A 12,109-nucleotide genomic window follows, 5' to 3' on the forward strand; every position below is an offset into this window, starting at 1 on the left:
CTGCCAGGTAGCTATCATTTTGTTGGGGCATGACTATCCCGCTGATGCTGTGCCCCTATATGAATACACTGGTACTCATTTTGTCCACCTCAGAAGGATGACAAGCTGAGTCAACCCCATCTGGTGTTGTTTCAGCAGCCAAGAGTGCTTGAACGCAGGACCCTAAGATCCTAAGCCAGGCACCCTAACAGCGAAGCCAACACCAGGCTACTTGCTCAATATGACTACAAGCTTTTTTTTTTTTAGGATAAAACACTGAAAATATTGCATCATTCCTCAGGTTACGAGGAGTTCATCTGGTGAGAAATAAGATTTTTTTCAGTTAAAAAGTTACTTCTGAATTAAGCTGCATTCTGCGGTGGTGGAGCCTGTGAAAGACACTGAACTGCCCACTGCAAACAAGCAGTGTCAGCTGCTGCAATGAGGCTCACAGACCAACCAGCCAACTTTGTTTTTCATCAACACCAGCTCATCACTTAGAAATCAATCCATGGACGTGTTTCTGGTTCACTGGTCTTCATCAGCATGGAGTGGATTACCTTCAGGACTTGAGCTCGCAACCTGCCAGAACCTTGGCTGCAATTGCTGGTGTGTAGAGGCCATGAAATGAACAGGAGAGTCGGAGTGTAGATGCCATGAAAAATCTTAACAGGAGTGTGGAGGCCATGAAATGATAAATGCCATTGCAAGCAAGAGCTGACTTTTTTTTTCATTAGCTTACTAATACAGTGGGCTGCAAAAGTATTCACCCCCTCCAAAGTTTTCAGATTTTTATGCCACCTGAGCTAATTTCATGATGCTTTCAAATCAAACTTGATAGAGGAGGCTTTACAAATGACTCCAAAGTGACAAAGCTTTTAAAAAAAAATGAAGATAAAATATGAATAAGTTCGATTAACAGAGAAAATCAAATGATTCTTTGTTGCATAACTATTCAAACCCTTTGCCTAATTAACCCTAAATCATTTTAGGAGGAAATTATTTGTTTGAAATGTTAAAAAATAAGTGTAATAGGTTTCACTTGTATGTAATCAGTGGTTTAACATATAAATTAAGCTCCCCACTTATGTAAGAAGTTTCAAGGTACAACTCACCTGGTCAACCAACAAGGCAAACATGAAGATCACGGAGCTTTCCAAGGAAGTCAGACATAAAGTGATGGAGAAGCACAGTTCAGGAGAGGGTTATGAGAAGATTTCAAAATCACTTTGAGTTTGGGGAAATCCATCATCAAGAAGTAGAAAATGTATCATAAAACACAGATTAGACCCAGATCAGGTTGCCCATCCCAACTCAGCAGCCGGGAAAACGGGAAATTGGTTTGGGATGTCACTGTAAATCCAACAATGTCTTTGAAAGATCTACAAGGCTCCATGTCTGAGATGGGGGTCAGTGTTCATCAATCAACAATATCACATTCCCTTCACAAAGCTCGCCTCTATGGACACGTGGCAAGAAAGAAGCCATTACTGAAAAAGATACATCTAAAAACTCATATGAAGTTTGAGAAAAAGTATCTTAATGATACTTCAGGCATGTGGAGAAAAGGTCAGATGAGACAAAAATTGAACTTTTTGATCTAAATTCAAAGCATTACATCTGGTGCATGCCTAACACTTCACATCACCAAGTCAACACAATCCGTACTGTCTGTCATGCATGGTGGTGGCAACATCGTGTTGTTGGGCTACTTTTTATTAACAGATGCTATAATGGATGGTGCGAACTATAGGAGAATCCTTGATGAAAACCTGCTTGAGTCAGCCATGAATCTGAAACTGGGTAGGACATTCGCATTTCAGCAGGACAAATGATCCGAAGCACAAAGCTAAAGCCACACTGAAGTGGCTGAATAAGAACAAAAAAAGTTATTGAGTGGCCCAAAGTCCTGAAGTGAACCAAATTGAACATTTATGGTGAAACTTGGAGATTGCAGTCCATTGATGATCCCCATCAAACTTGGCAGAACTAGAGCAATTCTCACGTGAAGAATGGGCAAATATTTCACCATCTCACTGTGCAATGCTGGAAGAGACCTTCTCACAAAGGCTCAAAGCATTCATTGCTGCAAAAGTGCTTCCACCAAGTACTGACCAAAGGGGCTGAATACTTTTACAACCAGCGAATTTTGATTTCTACATGTTTTTTTACAGGTATTCCTGACATGCAACCTCCTTCCACTTTTTCAAAGTGTTTAGTTTGATCTCTTCAGTTATGAATAAAAAAAAAGTTCATTTGGAAAAAATGTTTCTACATAACTCATAATTCGTCTAAATGTCGCATTTTTGGTGAGGGATGAATACTTTTGCAGGCACTGTGTATCATGAAGTCCTATCTGCTAAGGAATGGTCGGACTATATCAGCACCCTGTTTGCTAGGTTTCAGAAGAAGAGGATCTGGGCATGATGCAACACGGTACTTTTCAGATGACCCGTGACATAAAAATTTGGGAACATTATTTGGGAACCATCCATCCATCATTCATCCATTGGGAACATACTCTGTGCAGAGCATTGGTGCTGCCAAAGCAGTCTCCTGGGCTATTGGGCACAATCCTGGATGCAGGATACCAGCAAGGTGACACTCATTTTTTTCCAACCTCAGAAGGATGACAGGCTGAGTCATCCCCACCTGGTATTAATTCAACAGCCAAGCAGGATGTGAACTCAGGACCCGAGGATCCAACGCCCACCACTCCAGCCATTAAGACAACACCAGGCATATTTAGGAACATTGCAAGGGCAAATGTTTTATGCTCATATTAATTCATACGATTCTCTGCCAATACCTGAACAGAAGTTTCAACGAGACCATGGAGCCCAATGGAATTCAAATAATCAAAGGTGAGAATTAAGAGTGTTATCTGCATACAAGTCAAATTTGATCATCTTAAGAATAACAATACAATGTGCATCTTGAAATGATAATTTCCTGGTGAGACTTTTCTCATGAAATTGATCAGGTTTATTTACAGGTCTTCAAAGGTAGGTGCTCGTGCCATTGCGAGCTCAGAGGGGGATGTTAAACAATGCGCATCCACTAAAATTACTGGAGAGCTGTTATGTGAACACATAGCACTAGTCTTTGCCATCATCCTCTACACATCAGAGAGTTTAGATGAATGGCATTCCATTACACACTACCTGTGGCAGAATAAATGTTTCACAGAGTGAATAATCCATTGAATGAAAGCTTTCTTTCCTTTGCACACAAATAAATCTGATATCACCCTTGTTCACTACACAGTCTGTCTAGCATAACTACGTTCCTCAATAGCCTTCCGCCAGCTTACATTCCCTATGAAGTAGCATGTGTGGGCATTCTACCTGAAAAAGAAAGAAAGGAGGTCAAGGTTGCAGCCAAAATCCTGGAGGAAATGAAATCCAAAATAAAGTCAATATCTGTGGATCCTGGAGGAAATGAAATCTGAGATAAAGTTAATGTCTGTGGATGGAGATAAGGCCGCAAAGGATTCCAAACAGAGTTTGCAATAGTTGTTTCAATTTGCTTTCACAAAAAATAAATCTTTGATGACCAGGAGTTTGCATACTTTTGTAAGCAAAGCCAGCCAGAGAAGTGTAAACAATGTAAACGTTTACTACCACATGACTCATTCATGATTCAATAATTATCAGAACAGAATTTCGGGCAGAATTGCCCAATCCCACCGAGCAGTGTCAGCTGCTACAATGTGGCCCACAGTCACGAACCAACTTTCTTTTTTTGTAACAATGCAAACCCATAGCTTGGGAATCAATCAACAGATGTATTTCTTGCCATCTTATGAGTCTTTTCTCAGAAAAAGGGGGAAAAAAACCCCCAAAAACCTTGTAATAAAACCAAGGACATGCACTTCGACCCCACGGCCGAAGTATGCAGTTCAACCTAGCTTGGCAAACTAATATACGCATGCACTTCAACCCAAAGGCCAAAGCACGTGGTCAAACGAACATACTATATATATATATATATATATATATATATATATATATATATATATATATATATATATATATATATATATATATATATATATGTATATATACAGTGGGGAGAACAAGTATTTGATACACTGCCGATTTTGCAGGTTTTCCCACTTACAAATCACATAGAGGTCTGTAATTTTTATCAGAGGTACACTTCAACTGTGAAAGACGGAGTCTAAAACAAAAATCCTGAAAATCACATTGTATGATTTTTAAATAATTAATTTGCATTTTATTGCATGAAATAAGTATTTGATCACCGACCAACCAGTCAGAATTCCAGCTCTCACAGACCTGTTAGTTTTGTCTTTAAGAAGCCCTCCCATTCTCCACTCATTACCTGTATTAACTGCACCTGTTTGAACTCGTTATCTGCATAAAAGACAGCTGTCCACATTCAATCAATCAGACTCCAACCTCTCCACAATGGGCAAGACCAGAGAGCTGTCTAAGGACATCAGGGACAAAATTGTAGACTTGCACAAGGCTGGGATGGGCTACAGGACAATAGGCAAGCAGCTTGGTGAGAAGGCAACAACTGTTGGCGCAATTATTAGAAAATGGAAGAAGTTCAAGATAACAGTCAATCTCCCTCGGTCTGGGGCTCCATGCAAGATCTCACCTCGTGGAGCCTCAATGATCATGAGAAAGGTGAGGCATCAGCCCAGAACTACACGGCAGGACCTGGTCAATGACCTGAAGAGAGCTGGGACCACGGTATCAAAGAAAACCATAAGTAACACACTACGCCGTCATGGATTAAAATCCTGCAGTGCACGCAAGGTCCCTCTGCTCAAGTCAGCGCATGTCCAGGCCCGTCTGAAGTTTGCCAATGACCATCTGGATGATCCAGAGGAGGAATGGGAGAAGGTCATGTGGTCTGAGACCAAAAGAGAGCTTTTTGGGTTAAACTCCACTTGCCATGTTTGGAGGAAGAATAAGGATGAGTACAACCCCAAGAACACCATCCCAACCGTGAAGCATGGAGGTGGAAACATCATTCTTTGGGGATGCTTTTCTGCAAAGGGGACAGGACGACTACACCGTATTGAGGGGAGGATGGATGGGGCCATGTATCACGAGATCTTAGCCAACAACCTCCTTCCCTCAACAAGAGCATTGAAGATGGGGCGTGGCTGGGTCTTCCAGCATGACAATGACCCGAAACACACAGCCAGGGCAACTAAGGAGTGGCTCCGTAAGAAGCATCTCAAGGTCCTGGAGTGGCCGAGCCATTCTCCAGACCTGAACCCAATAGAAAATCTTTGGAGGGAGCTGAAGGTCTGTGTTGCCCAGCGACAGCCCCGAAACCTGAAGGATCTGGAGAAGATCTGTATGGAGGAGTGGGCCAAAATCCCTGCTGCAGTCTGTGCAAACCTGGTTAAGTACTACAGGAAACGTCTGATCTCTGTAATTGCAAACAAAGGTTTCTGTACCAAATATTAAGTTCTGTTTTTCTGATGTATCAAATACTTATTTCATGCAATAAAATGCAAATTAATTATTTAAAAATCATACAATGTGATTTTCAGGATTTTTGTTTTAGATTCCGTCTTTCACAGTTGACGTGTACCGATGATAAAAATTACAGACCTCTACGTGCTTTGTAAGTGGGAAAACCTGCAAAATCGGCAGTGTATCAAATACTTGTTCTCCCCACTGTATATATATATATATATATATATATATATATATATATATATATATATATATATATATATATATATATATATATATATATATATATATATATATATATATATATATATATATATATATGTCCTGACCCACAAGGTCAGAATACACGGTCATACCAACACATACAGGGCCGGACTGCAGGGTAATACAACAAATCACGTTGGCAACCACTATCATTTGAGAGAGCCATTTTAGCTCTGCCACCGAAGATGGACAGAGGTTGTGTTTTCCTCCCTGTCTGTTTGTCTGTGAGCTGGTTATCCCAAAAGTTATCGATGGCTTCAGACGCAACTTGGTGGACAGATTTGGGTGTGTAACAAGGACAAATTTATTAGGTTTTGATGAAAATGCGGATCTGGATTCGACAATTTTTTCGTGATTCTTCACTATTGAGACGTTATGGACGGATCATGACTAAACTCGGTGGATGAGTGGAGTAAGTGACAAGAACAAGTGGATTCGATTTTTGGTTTAGTTATGAATGCAGATCCGGCCTATCAGTGGGATGCAAAATTTAAACTGTTCAGCCTGACAGAAGTATGCACTCAATTGAGTGCCGTTGTCGTTCACATTTTGATTTGATGTTCCCTTTATAGAGCGTTATTGTCGCTGGAGTAGTTTATTGTTAAGGGTTACATTGGATGGTTTGTCATTGCATTCCCAGCATTGTTTTTTTCTGTGCCCTATCCTTTTAAATGCTGAGAATTAAGCAAGGAAGCAGCACGTACCATTTAAAAATCTTTGTTATGAGTCGATTGGGGTTTGAACCACTGACATCCCAGACTCAGAGCAGATGCTTTCACCATTGCACCACCGAGTCTGTTTTTTTAGATGACAAGTGCACAGTCCAACAAAACTCGTTAAAACAAAACTTGTCAAACTAGCGCACGCATGTACAAATAAAGACATGCATCCTAACCCAGGGTGGGGGGGGGGGGCTTGGGATTCTAGGGTCCTGAGTTCATAATCACACTCAGTTGTTCAAGTATTACCAGATGGGGTTGACTCAGGTAGTCATCCTTCTGAGGTCCGCAAAATGAGTACCAGCTTGCTGGGATCCTGTGTCGGAGTGGCAACCCATCCAGGATTGTGCCCAATAGCCCAGGAGACTGCTTAGACAGCACCAATGCTCTGCACAGAGTATGGTCCCAATGGATGGATGGATCCTAACCCACAAGGCCAGAATGCATGGTCAGACAATAACTGGACACCCACACTCATCTTGTGCCAGTGCCTTTTTTTTCTTAGTAAAAAAGACAAAAAAAATTTTTCAAACATTATAGCAAAGCTACGGACATGCACCTTGACCACAACAAATCTTGTCCAACTAGTGTACTATAGTGACTCGTTAATTTTTCTTCGCGTTTGTTAATAGCAGTAATCAGGTCATGATAAGAAAGAAACTCGTGTGATTATCATTGGCCAAACTGTGGAGCCCTTGAGAGCTAATGTATGTTCGGGATAGAGTGGTCGCTCACGACACGTTGAGCTCATGAGATACCCTTTCTATGCAGGACGTTTTAGTTCATCTCAGGAGTCACACAGACCATGTTAATATCTAATAGCGACTTTCATTCCACACCACCACGCTGAGCAACCATGACGACAATGAACAAGCACTTTCTTACTTCACATCCAATGCCATCTTGAGGCCTCAGCGTCTCAATACCAAGGAATCCATCCTTTCTTGGAAACAGCTGCAGAGATGATGGGAAGGATTTTTCATCAACTGGACTTCATTTGAAGCACGCTATTGCACTTTTAACTGTGAGTGAGTTTTATTTTTGTCCTAGTTAAATGTACCTATTCATAACCAGCAAACTAAACGGGAGCATCACCAAATGCAAACATGTGCTCAGCCCAAAGGGTGAAGCACATGGTCAAATGAACACATGCATAAAATCCAAACTTTTTAACAGAGCTTGGGTTGTGCAACTTGACCACACGGCCAAAAGTACACAGCTCAACCAGCCTGTACGATAAGCGTACAAATTCACCACAACCCGAAGGCTGAAGTACGTGGTCAACCGAACACAGGCATTCTACAGCCAGAATGCATGGTCATACAATACCGGTACCACTTCTTATGGTTAAAGCCTTTTTATATCAAAAAAAACAAAAAATATTTTTAAAATCTAAACATTTTAACAAACTTTGGATGTGCACTTTGGATTTTAGCAGCCAGTTGTATAAATCATGAGCTGGAATCTTGCATCCATGACTCAGTTTACGAGGAGTTTAGCAGGCGAGAAAAAATGTTTTTTTTTTACAGTTAAAAAAAATTACTTCCAAATTAAGCTACATTCTGCAGTGGTGGAGCCTGTGAAAGACACTGTACTGCTCACTGCAAACAAGCAATGTCAACTGCTGCACTGAGGCCCACGGGTCAACCAGCCAACTTTGTTTTTCAGCAATGCCAGCCCAACACTTGTGAATCAATCCATGGACATGTTTCTGTCTCACTGGCCTTTATCAGCATGGAGTAGATTACCCTCAGGAGTTGAGCTCGCAAACTGGCAGAACTTTTGCCCTTTAGTTATGCCCTATGGTTACATTCAGTCAGTCCTTCTCCTTGGGCCATCTCCTCTCTGCCTCACATTTGCAAAACGGTACCAAAACAGATCCTCTCAATCACAGTAAGCTTTCTTCCAATTACAAGTAAAGGCATGGAATCTATTAGTGCTACTGGTTTGAGAACTTTCCTCATTTCAAACAGCCTGATCTCTTCCGATCGGTTTGGATTCTATTCTTGTCACTCAAATAAGGACATGCTACTCTGGTAACTGCTGATTTCTCAGCAATGGTCAGAGACCCCAAATCTCAACCAAGAATGCAGGACCATAATCCGAAGCATATTGCAGACCATAAGTCTGGCATCTTAAGGTGCTTGCCAAACTCATTTGCTGCAGCATCGAAGATTGCTTTGATTCCTCCCCATTGACTTCCTCCACACTCACAGAAAATTAGTTGCTGTCAATGAACCAGTCTCCTCTCCTCCCCTGCCCTCTCCTCATTGAAGCTGGAGTGCCTCACAGCAGTGTGTTGGGCCCAGTTTTGTTCAGCATGTACATACATGACCTTTTTGATGCTCTGGAGAACATTTTTTTCGTTTTTGTCAGACTAGCAGATTTGCCCAATAAAGTGGTGGGTGAGCCTAAGTATTTTAACAATATCAGCCTTGAAAATTTGGGCTAAAACCTAATTACGTACACAAACCTTAATATATTGTACAAATTGCTCATCCCTTTATTTTGGCAGTGTAGCAACAGTTGCCTTGATCGTTTCTCAAAAGAAAAAGCACAAAATGCCATCAAAATGAGTTTTTATTAAAAACTTCAATTGTTACCCCAAGTCCTCAACCTCCACCTCCAAACCCAAAGGCTTCAAACCCCCTCCCCACTCCCAACACGACTCCTTAACCCCACTCTTTCACAACTCCGCAACCTCCAACCCCCTCCTCCACAACACCAAAAGTCCTCAAAGCCCCCCCCCCCACCACAAAAGTCTCAACACCCCCTCCCAACACCATCCCTATCCCATATTTGCTCTGTCTTTTTCTGAACCCAAACCATCTGTCCTCCCATCCTGCCCTCTCCCCTTTCCTCCACCCTTCCTCCTTCCCTCCTCAAAGCAAGCAAGACTGAAGCAACCAACTATGTGAGCAACTGGGGGTTGGGGGAGGGGGGATCAAGTGTATGTGTGCACCATGAGGACGGTGGTTTGTTGATATCCTTATGGTTTAATGGCCAAAATTATTCCCACGTTATTGTGGGGTTGGCTGGAGGAAGCTTGGCCCAATCTTTTACAAACCAGCTGGCCAGGCCTGACGTTCAACTAAGGTTGAGACAGGAATTTGTAATTTGTTCAGGGTGCTGCCAATAGCTCACTTGCTCTCCGTGAAGGACACCAGGGGATCTTTAAAGTCCACCAACTAATGCTGGCAGACAGGATGCCAATTTAACATCCATCTGAGGAACGGCACACACACACACACACACACACACACACACACACACACACACACACACACACACACACACACACACACACACACACACACACACACACACACACTGATGAATCACGCTGCCTGTGAAACACCAGGATGACAGCTGGGTTGGGATTCAAACCCAGGCTAGACAGCTTCGAGGAGAGTGTGCACAGCTTGAGGCCATCCTGCCAACCTTTGTGGTAATATTATCATCATAATGTTATTATCATTTGATGGAATTGACCGATTAATTTGTGGTTGTCATAATTTTGATGAACAAGTTCGAATTGCAAACATACCCCGTGGGAGTTCATTCGTACAACTCTCAGGTGAGTGATAGCACGGACGACAGGTAGCTTTGAAATTTGGTAAGATTTTCATCGCATCAGTAAAAGAAACCAGAACACCTCACAAGAGTGAGGCTAGTTTCATATCATCATTTGTGACTTAATGTTGCGTTGGGCATCACCCAGCACATTTAAAATATGTATTTTTAATAACAATTTTAAGAAAATGGGCCGAAAGGGTCGTTTGTCGACCCAAAGGGCTGGAATTGCACTTTGTGCTCATTTAATGCCTGGGGAATGATCTCAAGAATATACCTGTCACATTTGGTTCAGTTCCGTTCACTAATAACCGAGAAATAACCATTTAAAGAAAATGGGCCAAAACGGGCCGTTCCTCGGCACAAAGGGCAGGAATCGCACTTTAAGCTCAGTTACTACCTGCACATATGTGTCTAGTATATGCCTGTCAAATTACATCGAATTCCATTCACGAATAATGGAGAAATAGACGTTCAAATAAGTGTACCCAAGAAAAGAGAGAACGCGAGCGGCACTGAGACCCCGTGGGGTGGAAGACCCCGTGGGGTGGAAGACCCCACGAGGTGAAAATATAGCTTGAATGACGTGGAGGCTGGAATCATGATTGGAGAAATATGTATCACCAACCTAAGGTATGCTGATGATTCCACTTTGTTGGTAAAAAGTAAAGAAAGAAAGTGAAAAGATGGTCGTTATTTAAACCAGAAAATATGAAAATCTTGTGAACTGAGAAGATCGACATGTTCAGAAGGGATGTGTCACATCACCAATCAGCTTTGTAGAGTGCTCGCCAAGTGGCTCACTTGATTTTAACCACTCAAGCAAGCACTCCAACGAAACGGTTGATATAATGAACGGCTAGCTTGGCATGTGACAGCAAGCTGATTGGTCACGGAAAAACGTACCCCCCAACCCGCCCCCCAATGGATAGGGTAAAGGCTGCAACCAAGCTGTCTCTACCAGAGATTCAGAAAGCAGTGCAGGATAGGGATGATTGGAGACATCTGATAATGTACACGAGTTCTTGCCATATTTGGCTCAGCAAGTCTGTGCCCACCAGTGCACATGCAGCTGTGATCCAAGAACGAAGATCTTGCAGGTTTGACACCTTGGTGTTATAAACAACATCTTTGACAAACCCCCACAGAACAAAAAATCAACGGGGGTTATGTCTGCTGATCGTGGGGGCCAGGCGGTTGGTCGGTCTCAGCCAATCCAGTGACCTGGAAATTTTTCATTCAGGATGGGTCGAATGACTGAAGCCCAATGAGGTAGAGTGTCATCTTGTTTGAAAAATGAAATCGGGTTGCAGCTCTTCAATCTCTAGGAAGGCAAATCCTTCAAAAATGTTCATGTAAATCGTTGAGGTCACTTTATCCTCCACAAATAAAAACGGATCCACCAAGTGGTCATGGAGAAGGCCACACCACACATTGACCTTTGGACTATCACATATATGTTCAATGACCACGTGAGGGGTTTTCAGAGCCCCAGATCCTCACATTGTACCGGTTGCCCTTCCCTGATACATGAAATCAAGCTTCGTCTGTGAACATGACCTTTTTCAGGTAATCTTAGTCAACCTCTATGTGATTGAGCATTTGCAAGGCAAATGCCTTGCTTTAGGTCCACCATTTGGTTTGAGTTCCTGCAAAATCTGCACCTTATTGGTATAAATCTTCAGCCTTTTATGTAAAATACTGTGTACACTAGTGGTTGGTCGTCCCAGTTCTCTGGATGTTTGTTAAATTGATTTTCTGGGACTTTATTGAAATAATTCACGCACTCATTCAATGTCTGCTGCACTTGTGCTTGGTCGACCAGTACTTTTCTGTTTCTGACAACTTTCAGTCTCTCTAAACCTCTTGTACCACTCTCTGATACTAGTCCACGATGGCGGATTCCTTCCACACCCTGTACAGAAATTACACTGAACTTGCATGTGGGATCTTGTCTTGGTGAACCATCCCACACACTGAGCTTTCTCCTGTGGAGTAACAATTTTCTTTCACATTAAACCACTAAACCTGAAAATAGTAAAAACATTTTTTATGAGTTTCTTTATCATATAAAACAAAGTGTATCATTGTATCATTTGTGGTGCTAAA

Source organism: Eptatretus burgeri, chromosome 8 (assembly GCF_056783735.1).
Source record: "Eptatretus burgeri isolate ZD-2024b chromosome 8, Ebu_testis_v1, whole genome shotgun sequence".
Classification (NCBI taxonomy): Eukaryota; Metazoa; Chordata; class Myxini; order Myxiniformes; family Myxinidae; genus Eptatretus; species Eptatretus burgeri.